Here is an 11,573-nt window from a genome sequence, read left to right on the forward strand (position 1 = left end):
TAAGGGACGCAAAATCCTGGAACATACCACCGATATGACGGAAACTAGGGCGGCAATAGTGGAAGAAAACACCAGGCATAAGGCCGAGCCTTCCACCCTTTACCAAGTATATAGATGCATTAAGATAACATAGCAGTATAATGATATCCCAACAAGTAAATAAATGTTCCAACAAGGAACGGCCTCCAATCTTCACCTGCAACTAGCAATGCTATAAGAGGGGCTGAGCAAAGCGGTAACATAGCCAATCAATGGTTTGCTAGGACAGGGTGGGTTAGAAGTTCAACATGGCAATTGGGAGGCTGACAAGCAAAAGGTAGGCATCGGAGCATTGGCATAGCAAAAGAGCGAGCAAACTAGCATAGCAAAGATAGTAGTGATTTCGAGGGTATGATCATCTTGCCTGAAATCCCGCAAGGAAGAAGAACGAGTCCATGAAGAAGACAAACGGACGTAGCCGAACGAATCCTCACAACACGACGTTACCGGAAACAACCCGAAGACGCAACACCGAAAAGAAGCAAACAACATAGTAAACAACCAACACAAGAACATGGCATGATGCACAATCAAGTATGATGCATGTCCGGTTTAATGAAGCATGGCATGGCAATATGCACAAACAATTCTACAAATTAAGTGGAGCTCAATATGCAACGAGTTGCATATTGATGGAGCACCACATCAATTATTTAGTTCGATCTCGTTTATGTACCCCAACAATATGAAATGTTGTTAAACATGGCAAGAGAGTGAAGCAAAGCAAAACTACCTATCTAGTCAAGTTTAAATGAGGCCGGGAACAACAAACAACAAATTCCGGTAAATCCCCATATGTATATTTTAGATTAGGTCCTGTTCTGCCCTAAACACAATTTTAGGGTTGTTAAACATGCAAAGTAAGGCCACCATGATAAACTAGGCAAAATTCTACCCCAATTACATATAAAGTTTATTAAATTTGGAGTTACGATTATTTAGTTATGAATTAAATCATTTTAGCATGGCATAGGAGCAATTTTAAACAAACATCATTTTAAACATTTTAAACATAGATGAAAGTTGGATATTATTAATCTACACAAAATTCTGAGCAAGTTTCATATATAAAACATTTTAATCCGATGCACGGTTAGTGAGTTATTAAATGCATGAACTAGGGGGACTAATCTGTCAAACAGCAGTCTCAGGAATAATAGCTAAATCGTCCAGATCTGGAAAAAAACGATGCTGGCCGAATCTAAGGCAAGCCCAACAGCAGGAAAAAAACAGGTGGGCGCTGGGGCGGCTCACCCATAGGCTCGGCCCAGGAAGGAGGGAGAGGCAGGCCGAGGCGGGCCGGGCGATCTGGGCCTGGGGCGGAGGAGGTGGCAGGCCGAACGAGGCCGGCTGGAGCTGGGCCAAAGGCAGGGGCGGCGCGCTGGGCCGGACTCGGGGCCCGCGTAAAAGTCAACGGGGGCGCGCTCGTCTCCCTCGATCCCGATTGGATCGGGGAGGCAGGGGCGGCGACGCCGGTTCCCGCCGGCGAGGCGAGGCGACGACGGACGGCGCGGGCGGTAGGCCTCCGGCGAGGGTCGACGGCGGCGACGCGCTCTGGGAGGCGGTGCGAGGCGACGGGCGAAGAGACGGCGCCGAGTGTGGGTGGCGGCGCGAAGACCTGGCGGTGGCTAGCGACGGGCGTGGGGAACCACGCCGGCGAGACGGAGCGCTCCGGCGGGGGGATTCTGGCGACCGGAGATGGCGAAGACGACGGGCATGGGCGGCGGCTGTGCGGGAAAACGGCGGCTCGGCTCGGGCCCGGGGAGGGCCGGATCTGGGCTCCTCCGGGCCCCGACGAAGTGGGCGCGGGGTGGACATGTGGCGCGCGCGGGTTGGATGCGGGAGGCGGCGGCTGTGATGTGGCATGCTCTGATTGGTCGGAGTGATGTGGCGGCGGTGAGCGGACATGTCCGGCACGGCGCGGACGCGTCCGGATGCGCGGTGGAGGAAGAAGACTAGGGTTAGGCCGCGAATTGATCCGAAATTTCGCGGAGGGGTGCTCTTTTATAGGTAGAGGGACCTAGGAGAGTCCAAATGAGGTGCGGTTTTCGGCCACGCGATCGTGATCGAACGCTCTAGATGATGGAGCAGAGTTAGGTGGGTTTTGGGCCAAAATGGAAGGGTGTTGGGATGCAACACACACGAGGCCTTCTTGGTCCCTCGGTTAACCGTTGGAGTATCAAACGAAGTCCAAATGGTACGAAACTTGACAGGCGGTCTACCGGTAGTAAACCAAGGCCGCTTGGCAAGTTTCGGTCCAATCCGGAAATGTTTAATCCCCACACAAGAAAGAAAGGAAGAAATGACCACCGGAGGAGAACGAAGAGCCGGAATGCAAAACGGACAACGGGGAAAAAAAAGCTCGGATGCATGAGACGAACACGTATGCAAAAGAAATGCGCATGATGACATGATATGCAATGCATGACACGCAAGCAATGACAAGGCAACAACAGCGAATAACTGATCGACACCTGGCACGTCGGTCTCGGGGCGTTACAACACTCCACCACTACGAGAGGATCTCGTCCCGAGATCTGGAATGGCACCAGAGGGAAAACAGACTAGAAAGAGAAGGAGTAAAACAAATTGCTTCTTTGACAAACGAGTGAAACCAAGAACCTTGCGAGGTTGAAAAAATTCGAGAAAAAAAGTACAATGAAGGTGAACTAGGTCGAAAACACTCCATTAGAAACGAAGGACAAAGAGCATTGCGAAAACCTTGAGGTTGAAGGGAAGATATATATAGAAATACACTCCGGTTAAGGAAGGGGATCAAGGAAAACCAAAATTCGTGCAGCACTCCGGTTGAAAAGAAAAGGAATTGAATAATAACTTGATAAGATGAGAAGATACTTGATGAAATCACAAAACACTGCCTTCGTAACTATTGAATGAATTGAAACAAGGGGTAAGAAAGATCTCGGACAGCACTCCGGTTTAAAAGAGATGAAAAACTTGGTAAAATGAAAAAGCTTGAGCAAAAAGGGACACAACACTCTGGTTAAAAGGATAAGCACGATCAAAACATGGTCCTGACAATCCGAGAAGATGGGTTGAGGAGAGCAACATCACAATGTCTCCGGAACGAAGGGAAACAAGATCTTGAGAGAGCACGGTTACGCAAATGGTAGAACGGAGTTGTTGGAAAAAAACCAACAATGAAAGAATAAGTTTGTAGTGGGCTTATGGAAAACATCTCAAAACTATGAGGTGAAATTCTGCCACTAACAGAAACGACATATTAGATTGATAACAACAAGGAGATGAGAAGCTTAATTCACCGGGAGGATAGATGAATAACTTGGGTCATTTATAAACAACATAGATAGCAACAAGCCATAGGGAAGGCTTTAGGTGAAATATAACCCAAGATAATTCCAATGACGAGCTTGATGGATTTAAGATATCTCGATCTTGACAACATGTGAATCATGAACCACATAGGGAAATCATCGAGAATGGCATAATACCACCTCAACTGATGCGGTAGAAAGAACTGAACTCCGGATTGCAAGATGAAGAATGCTTGGGTCCTTTAGAAAAGAATCTCGATGAACCCTTCGAGAAGGAGTATCAAACGAAAAGAGAAAGAAGTTGAAAACACAAAGTGAAACCTTGTAATGATTTAGATGGATCTCCGTGATAATTAGAGTTTGGAACTCCGGGAAAGAAAGATGAGCTATTGGAACCAAGAATAAGAATAATGAGCCACTCCGTAAACAGGAATTAAATATACTCGATGAAACAAGAATAGGAATTACATTATGCCTATCCTTCACCAATTAAATTGATGACAATCAACGAATTTGGCACACTACTTATTCTCGTAGAAAGGATTAAGATAGATATAGCGTCAACTTGGAAAGGTCTTCCATGAACCACCAGTGGGATTTGGAAAACAACGAATGAGTTGATATGATAACCAAGGAAGGGAATTCTTGAACAAACCACCTTAAGGATTAAAATGAACGAAAATACATGAGAGAGTTTAGATACAAGAGAACAAAGAGATCACGAGCTGATAAGATAATATTTGATTGACGCACCGGCAAGATAGGAGAATGATAACTGACAGGTGAGAATGAATAAACCTGAATTGATGGACTCCAGATAACAAACTGGGAGGACTCTTGAATTACTTCGGATGGGTGAAAAGAATATCTCACAATTGAACACAGTTATGAGAGGATGGAAACAAGCTAGAATCACGAATCTTGAAGAGAATGGAGCAAGATTTAAGAGAAACTCTTCTTCGGTCTTCAAAATCTGAGAATGACGACGAGAAACACCACCAATAATAATTGAGGCACTCCGGAATAAAGAATAGAAAAGTTGAGCCAACGATGAAAAGAATTGTGAAAGATCTAGGAGAAAACATTTGACTGATGACAATTTGGAAAAGAATTTGAGATTAACTCCGGGAGAATAAGAAGATTCAGGTAAGATCCTGGGAAAAGACCTGTGGGTTAGGGCCCACTCAAAAGAAACACCATTGAACGATTCAAAAGAGAGAAAGCACCGGTTGAATTAAATGACTTGAATGAGGGGACATCCTCGAAAGAACTTGAATGAAAGCAGAGTGTAAGCACAAATCTTCGAGATATCTTGAGCACTCCGGAATAATTGAATAGCGAGAAATGAATGAATATGATGAGCATCGGCATGAGAACACATTTGAAACGAGGAAAAGGATGTGATCACCATCGAAAGATTGCATTGAGAACACCGGGGAAGATAAAAGAACAAAGGATGATAAACTTGAGGCTCCGTTAGAATCTTCATGAGCAACACCGGGTAAGAATATTGACGGAAAAAAAGAGTGGGGAGGCTTCACATGAATAAGATGGATACTTGACGAAGAAATCTGAATCCTTTAAGAAAAACAAGGGTGGGAGGGCGGGAAAAACAAAGGCAACTTGGAGACGGATGAAACAAACACCGTTGAGAAAGCTGAGATTGAATCTTGCGAATGTTGAAGTGATCGAATCCACTTGAAGAGAAAACACGCCGGTTGAAAAGGATTGACAACACAATCTCTATGATCAAGAAGGATTAGTATTCACATCGGAGTATGAGAACACTGTTTCGGGAAGGTATGGAATCAACACTTGACATTGAAGAAACTCGAATACCACAACTCAAAACAAAAACAAGGGGTTGGCTTGCAGAATAAGCCAGAACAAAACATATGATAGAGATTTTGTCCGAAGTTTACGTGGTGGGGCCTACACGGGCTCGATCGTACAGCACCATCATGTACAAGGAAGTGCACATAACATACGAAGCGTCCCCGAGTCGGCATAGCCAAGGACTCTTTAAGACACAACGAGACCACCGTAAAATCGGCCGTGAATAGGCGGACCACTAGACATCGAACCCCAATTTCATATCATACATCTGTCGGAAAGATATCCTGAGAGCTACTTGAATTTCCACCTATGAAACTCCCGAAATTTTCTGGTTATGCAATCAGGTGTTGGGGATACAGGGGAAGCATAATATCTCACCCAAAACTAGAAATTCTACATCCAGCTGTATCCATCCTTCAACACATAACCAAGAAACCTTCGGAAATCATCTACCTCAACCTTCGAAAAGCATCCGTTATACAAGTTATGGCGATACTCCCGAACTCCCGCCCCAGTACTGGGTGGCGTCAAGGTTATCTCACCAACGAACTGCATAAAAGAGATTTTCGATGTCGGCGTACTAAACTCATGTATTCCAGAATTGCAATGATAAAATTATGATGACAACACCTCAGAGCTCAACTCCCCGGGACACTTCCACAAAACCCCTGACAGGAGGCACCAAGACAATGTTCTCATCATAAAACCATCGAACGATTCCAAGATACCCGCATGATCCTAAAACAAAATTTAGTGAAATTTGAGAAGAGAAGAGTCAAAACTCTACGTCAGGATGCCTTACCAGAGCGATGAGGAGACTGGGAAGTAAAAAGAATTCCTAAACTCTCCATATATAATTCCTAAATGACTCAAAACATTTTTCTAGACACAACTCGGCCGCTAAAAACGATCAAGCAATGGGGCTCCTAAGGTCGGGGAAGGCTCTGATTACCAACTTGTAACACCCTCGATGCGACTATAGCTCCCACGTGTCGAGGCACGACTTAGAGACATAATCGCATTGAAGGCATATGTCGCAAGTGAGGTAATCTTCACACAACCCATGTAATACATAAGGGAAAGATATACATAGTTGGCTTACAATCGCCACTTCACACAATTACATGAATAAACATTACATCAATCAAATACACTCATGGTCCGACTACGGAACCAAAATAAAAGAATAACCCCAAATGCGACAAAGGTCCCCGATCGACCCCAACTGGGCTCCACTACTGATCAACTAGAACGAAACAACACAAAGGACAAGATCTTCAACGAGCTCCTCCTGAGCTGGGTTGCGTCATCTGCACGGACTCATCGGCACCTGCAAGCTGGTTTTGGAAGTATCTGTGAGCCACGGGGACTCAGCAATCTCGCACCCTCGCGATCAAGACTATTTAAGAAAATGGGTAAAGTAAAGGTATGAGGTGGAGCTGCAGCAAGCGGCTAGCATATACGGTGGCTAACATACGCAAATGAGAGCGAGAAGAGAGGGCAAAGCGCAATCGATAAAAGTATGATCAAGAAGTGATCCTGGACTACCTACGTCAAGCATAACTCCAACAACCGTGTTCACTTCCCGGACCCCGCCGGAAAGAGACCATCACGGTTACACACGCGGTTGATTCTTTTTAATTAAGGTCAACTTCAGGTTTTCTACAACCGGACATTAACAAATTCCCATCTGCCCATAACCGCGGGCACGGCTTTCGAAAGTTCAAATCCCTGCAGGGGTGTCCCAACTTAGCCCATGACAAGCCCTCACGGTCAACGAAGGAATAGACCTCCACCCGAGACGTTCCGATTACACTCGGTATCCCGGTACAACAAGACATTTCGACAGGGTAAAACTAAACCAGCAACACCGCCCGAATGTGCCGACAAATCCCGGTAGGAGCTGCACATATCTCTTTCTCAGGGAACACTCAGATGAGCGCTCCATACAACTAAAACCAAACCTCGAGTTTCCCCGAGGGGGCGCTGCACAGGACTCTAGTTTGGACTAACACTCAGAGGAGCACTGGCCCGGGGGGGGTAAAATAATGATGACCCTTGGGCTGGCCGACCCAAGGGAAAGAAAAGGCTAGGTGGCGAATGGTAAAACCAATGTTGGGCATTGCTGGAAGAGCTTTACTTAAGGCGAACTGTCAAGGGGTTCCCATAATAGCCCAACTGCGTAAGGGACGCAAAATCCGGGAACATAACACCGATATGACGAAAACTAGGGTGGCAAGAGTGGAACAAAACACCAGGCATAAGGCCGAACCTTCCACCCTTTACCAAGTATATAGATGCATTAAGATAACATAGCAGTATAATGATATCCCAACAAGTAAAAAAATGTTCCAACAAGGAACGGCCTCCAATCTTCACCTGCAACTAGCAACGCTATAAGAGGGGCTGACCAAAGCGGTAACATAGCCAATCAACGGTTTCCTAGGACAGGGTGGGTTAGAAGTTCAACATGGTAATTGGGAGGCTGACAAGCAAAAGGTAGGCATCGGAGCATTGGCATAGCAAAAGAGCAGGCAAACTAGCATAGCAAAGATAGTAGTGATTTCGAGGGTATGATCATCTTGCCTGAAATCCTGCAAGGAAGAAGAACGAGTCCATGAAGAAGACAAACGGACGTAGTCGAACGAATCCTCACAACACGACGTTACCGGAAACAACCCGAAGATGCAACACCGGAAAGAAGCAAACAACATAGTAAACAACCAACACAAGAACATGGCATGATGCACAATCAAGTATGATGCATGTCCGGTTTAATGAAGCATGGCATGGCAATATGCACAAACAATTCTACAAATTAAGTGGAGCTCAATATGCAACGAGTTGCATATTGACGGAGCACCACATCAATTATTAAGTTCGATCTCGTTTATGTACCCCAACAATATTAAATGTTGTTAAACATGGCAAGAGAGTGAAGCAAAGCAAAACTACCTATCTAGTCAAGTTTAAATGAGGCCGGGAACAACAAACAACAAATTCTGGTAAATCCCCATATGTACATTTTAGATTAGGTCCTGTTCTTCCCTAAACACAATTTTAGGGTTGTTAAACATGCAAAGTAAGGCCACCATGATAAACTAGGCAAAATTCTACCCCAATTACATATAAAGTTTATTAAATTCGGAGTTACGGTTATTTAGTTATGAATTAAATCATTTTAGCATGGCATAGGAGAAATTTTAAACAAACATCATTTTAAACATTTTAAACATAGATGAAAGTTGGATATTATTAATCTACACAAAATTCTGAGCAAGTTCCATATATAAAACATTTTAATCCGATGCACGGTTAGTGAGTTATTAAATGCATGAACTAGGGGGACTAATCTGTCAAACAGCAGTCTCGGGAATAATAGCTAAATCGTCCAGATCTGGAAAAAAATGATGCGGGCCGAATCTGAGGCAAGCCCAACAGCAGGAAGAAAACAGGTGGGCGCTAGGGCGGCTCACCCATGGGCTCGGCCCAGGAAGGAGGGAGAGGCAGGCCGAGGCGGGCCAGGCGATCTGGGCCTGGGGCGGAGGAGGTGGCAGGCCGAACGAGGCTGGCTGGAGCTGGGCCGAAGGCGGGGGCGGCACGCTGGGCCGGACTCGGGGCCCGTGAAGAAGTCAACGGGGGCGCGCTCGTCTCCCTCGATCCCGATCGGATCGGGGAGGTAGGGGCGGCGACGCCGGTTCCTGCCGGCGAGGCGAGGCGACGAAGGACGGCGCGGGCGGCGGGCCTCCGGCGAGGTTCGACGGCGGTGACGCGCTCCGGGAGGTGGCGCGAGGCGACGGGCGAAGAGGCGGCGCCGAGTGTGGGCGGCGGCGCGAAGACCTGGCGGTGGCCGGTGACGGGCGTGGGGAACCGCGCCGGCGAGGCGGAGCGCTCCGGCGGGGGGATTCCGGCGACCGGAGATGGCGAAGACGACGGGCGTGGGCGGCGGCTGTGCGGGAAAACGGCGGCTCAGCTCGGGCCCGGGGAGGGTCGGATCTGGGCTCCTCCGGGCCCCGACAAAGTGGGCGCGGGGAGGACATGTGGCGCGTGCGGGTTGGATGCGGGAGGCGGCGGCTGTGACGTGGCATGCTCTGATTGGTCGGAGTATTGTGGCGGCGGTGAGCGGACATGTCCGGCGCGGCGCGGACGCGTCCAGATGCACGGTGGAGGAAGAAGACTAGGGTTAGGCCGCGAATTGATCCGAAATTTCGGGGAGGGGTGCTCTTTTATAGGTAGAGGGAGCTAGGAGAGTCCAAATGAGGTGCGGTTTTCGGCCACGCGATCGTGATCGAACGCTCTAGATGATGGAGCAGAGTTAGGTGGGTTTTGGGCCAAAATGGAAGGGTGTTGGGCTGCAGCACACACGAGGCCTTCTCGGTCCCTCGGTTAACCGTTGGAGTATCAAACGAAGTCCAAATGGTACGAAACATGACAGGCGGTCTACCGATAGTAAACTAAGGCCGCTTGGCAAGTCTCGGTCCAATCCGGAAATGTTTAATCCCCACACAAGAAATAAAGGAAGAAATGACCACCGGAGGAGAACGAAGCGCCGGAATGCAAAACGGACAACGGGGAAAAAAAGCTCGGATGCATGAGACGAACACGTATGCAAAAGAAATGCGCATGATGACATGATATGCAATGCATGACACGCAAGCAATGACAAGGCAACAACAGCGAATAACTGATCGACACCTGGCATGTCGGTCTCGGGGCGTTACAGCTTTCTTTAAAGCCATTAAGCTAGGCATATAGTGCTCAAGTAGTGAATCCACTCGGATCCCAAGGTATATCAAAGCCAATTTTAATTAACAATGATTTGTAATTTAGTAGTGAGCACAAAGCAACATATATCAAGCAATGACGAAGTCTAACTCTCTTCCTATGCATCGGCATGTCATAAAAGAACAATTCATGCACACCTAGTAAATGCCAATGCATTGTATAAATAGTTTCTTGCAATTTTATCACGTTGGAAACATAGAGAGGTGGAGATATAGTTCCTCTCTCATAATAATTGCAAGTAGGAGCAGCAAGCACATGCATATTATATTTATCGAAATCATCATGTGCAACGGTAAAAGGCAACCCATCAATATAATCCTTAATAAGTGCAAACTTCTCCGATATAGTATAATCGGGAGAATTCAAAAAGATAATAGGACTATCATGCGTGGGTGCAATAGCAACAATTTCATGTTTAACATAAGGAACTATAGCAAGTTTATCTCCATAAGCATAATTCATATTGGCATCTTGGCCACAAGCATAGAAAGCATCATCAAAAAGGGATATTTCAAGAGAATCAATGGGATCATAACAGTCATCATAGCAATCATCCTTTGGTAAGCACGAAGGGGAATTAAAAATGTATGAGTTGAAGAGTTACTCTCATTTGAAGGTGGGCACGGGTGGTCAATCCGCTCTTCCTCCTTTTGTTCTTCGCTCTCCTCCTCATCTTTTTCATCCAATGAGCTCAAAGTGTCATCAACTTCTTCCATAGACTCCTGCAAAATATTAGTCTCTTCTTGGACAGCGGAGTAGTCCTCAATATATAGTTTAACATAAGCATTATAAGCATAATTCTCATAACAATATTCAAGTATGGAAAAAATTTCAGATTTGTGAAGAGTAGCATCATACTTTTCAATCAAAGAAGCAATTTCAGAAGCACCCTTAAAAGCAACAAATTCTTCAATTTGTTGAAAATCATAGTAATTATAAACACCCTTAGCATACAAAGATACGATTCCATTATTACTAAACTCACATTGATAGGGAAGGTGTTTCTTAGGGTTTTCAGAACAACAGGTAAAATCATATATTTCACATAAATTCCAAGCATAGCATGGCAAACGTTGAATTTGACCCCATAATAGTTTCCCCTTTTCAGATATATAGTGTCGCACATAACAAGCATGCTCATCTAAAGATTTGCCCTCAATTAAGCTAGTTGGGGTTTCGGCACGAGCACAAAGGGATCGAAGATGATCCAAGTAAAAAGCTTTAGCAGTGTGATAGATTTTGAGTGGTTCTTCAACCATTGGTTCAATAGGTACAACTAATTTTTTTTGGTATTTTGCGTTTCCTACCCATAACTAAAGGTAGAAAACAAATAAGAACATCAGATAAAAATTACTTAGTGATAAAGCAAACAAGCACACACGAGAATATTCACCCCACGCTATTGCTCCCCAGCAACGGCGCCAGAAAAAGGTCTTGATAACCCACAAGTACAGGGGATCGCAACAATTTTCGATACGTAAGAGTGTCGAACCCAACGAGGAGCTAAAGGTAGAACAAATATTCCCTCAAGTTCTATCGACCACTGATACAACTCTACGCTCGCTTGACGTTCGCTTTACCTAGAACAAGTATGAAACTAGAAGTACTTTGTAGGTG

This window comes from Triticum dicoccoides, chromosome 3A (assembly GCF_002162155.2).
Source record: "Triticum dicoccoides isolate Atlit2015 ecotype Zavitan chromosome 3A, WEW_v2.0, whole genome shotgun sequence".
Taxonomy (NCBI): domain Eukaryota; kingdom Viridiplantae; phylum Streptophyta; class Magnoliopsida; order Poales; family Poaceae; genus Triticum; species Triticum dicoccoides.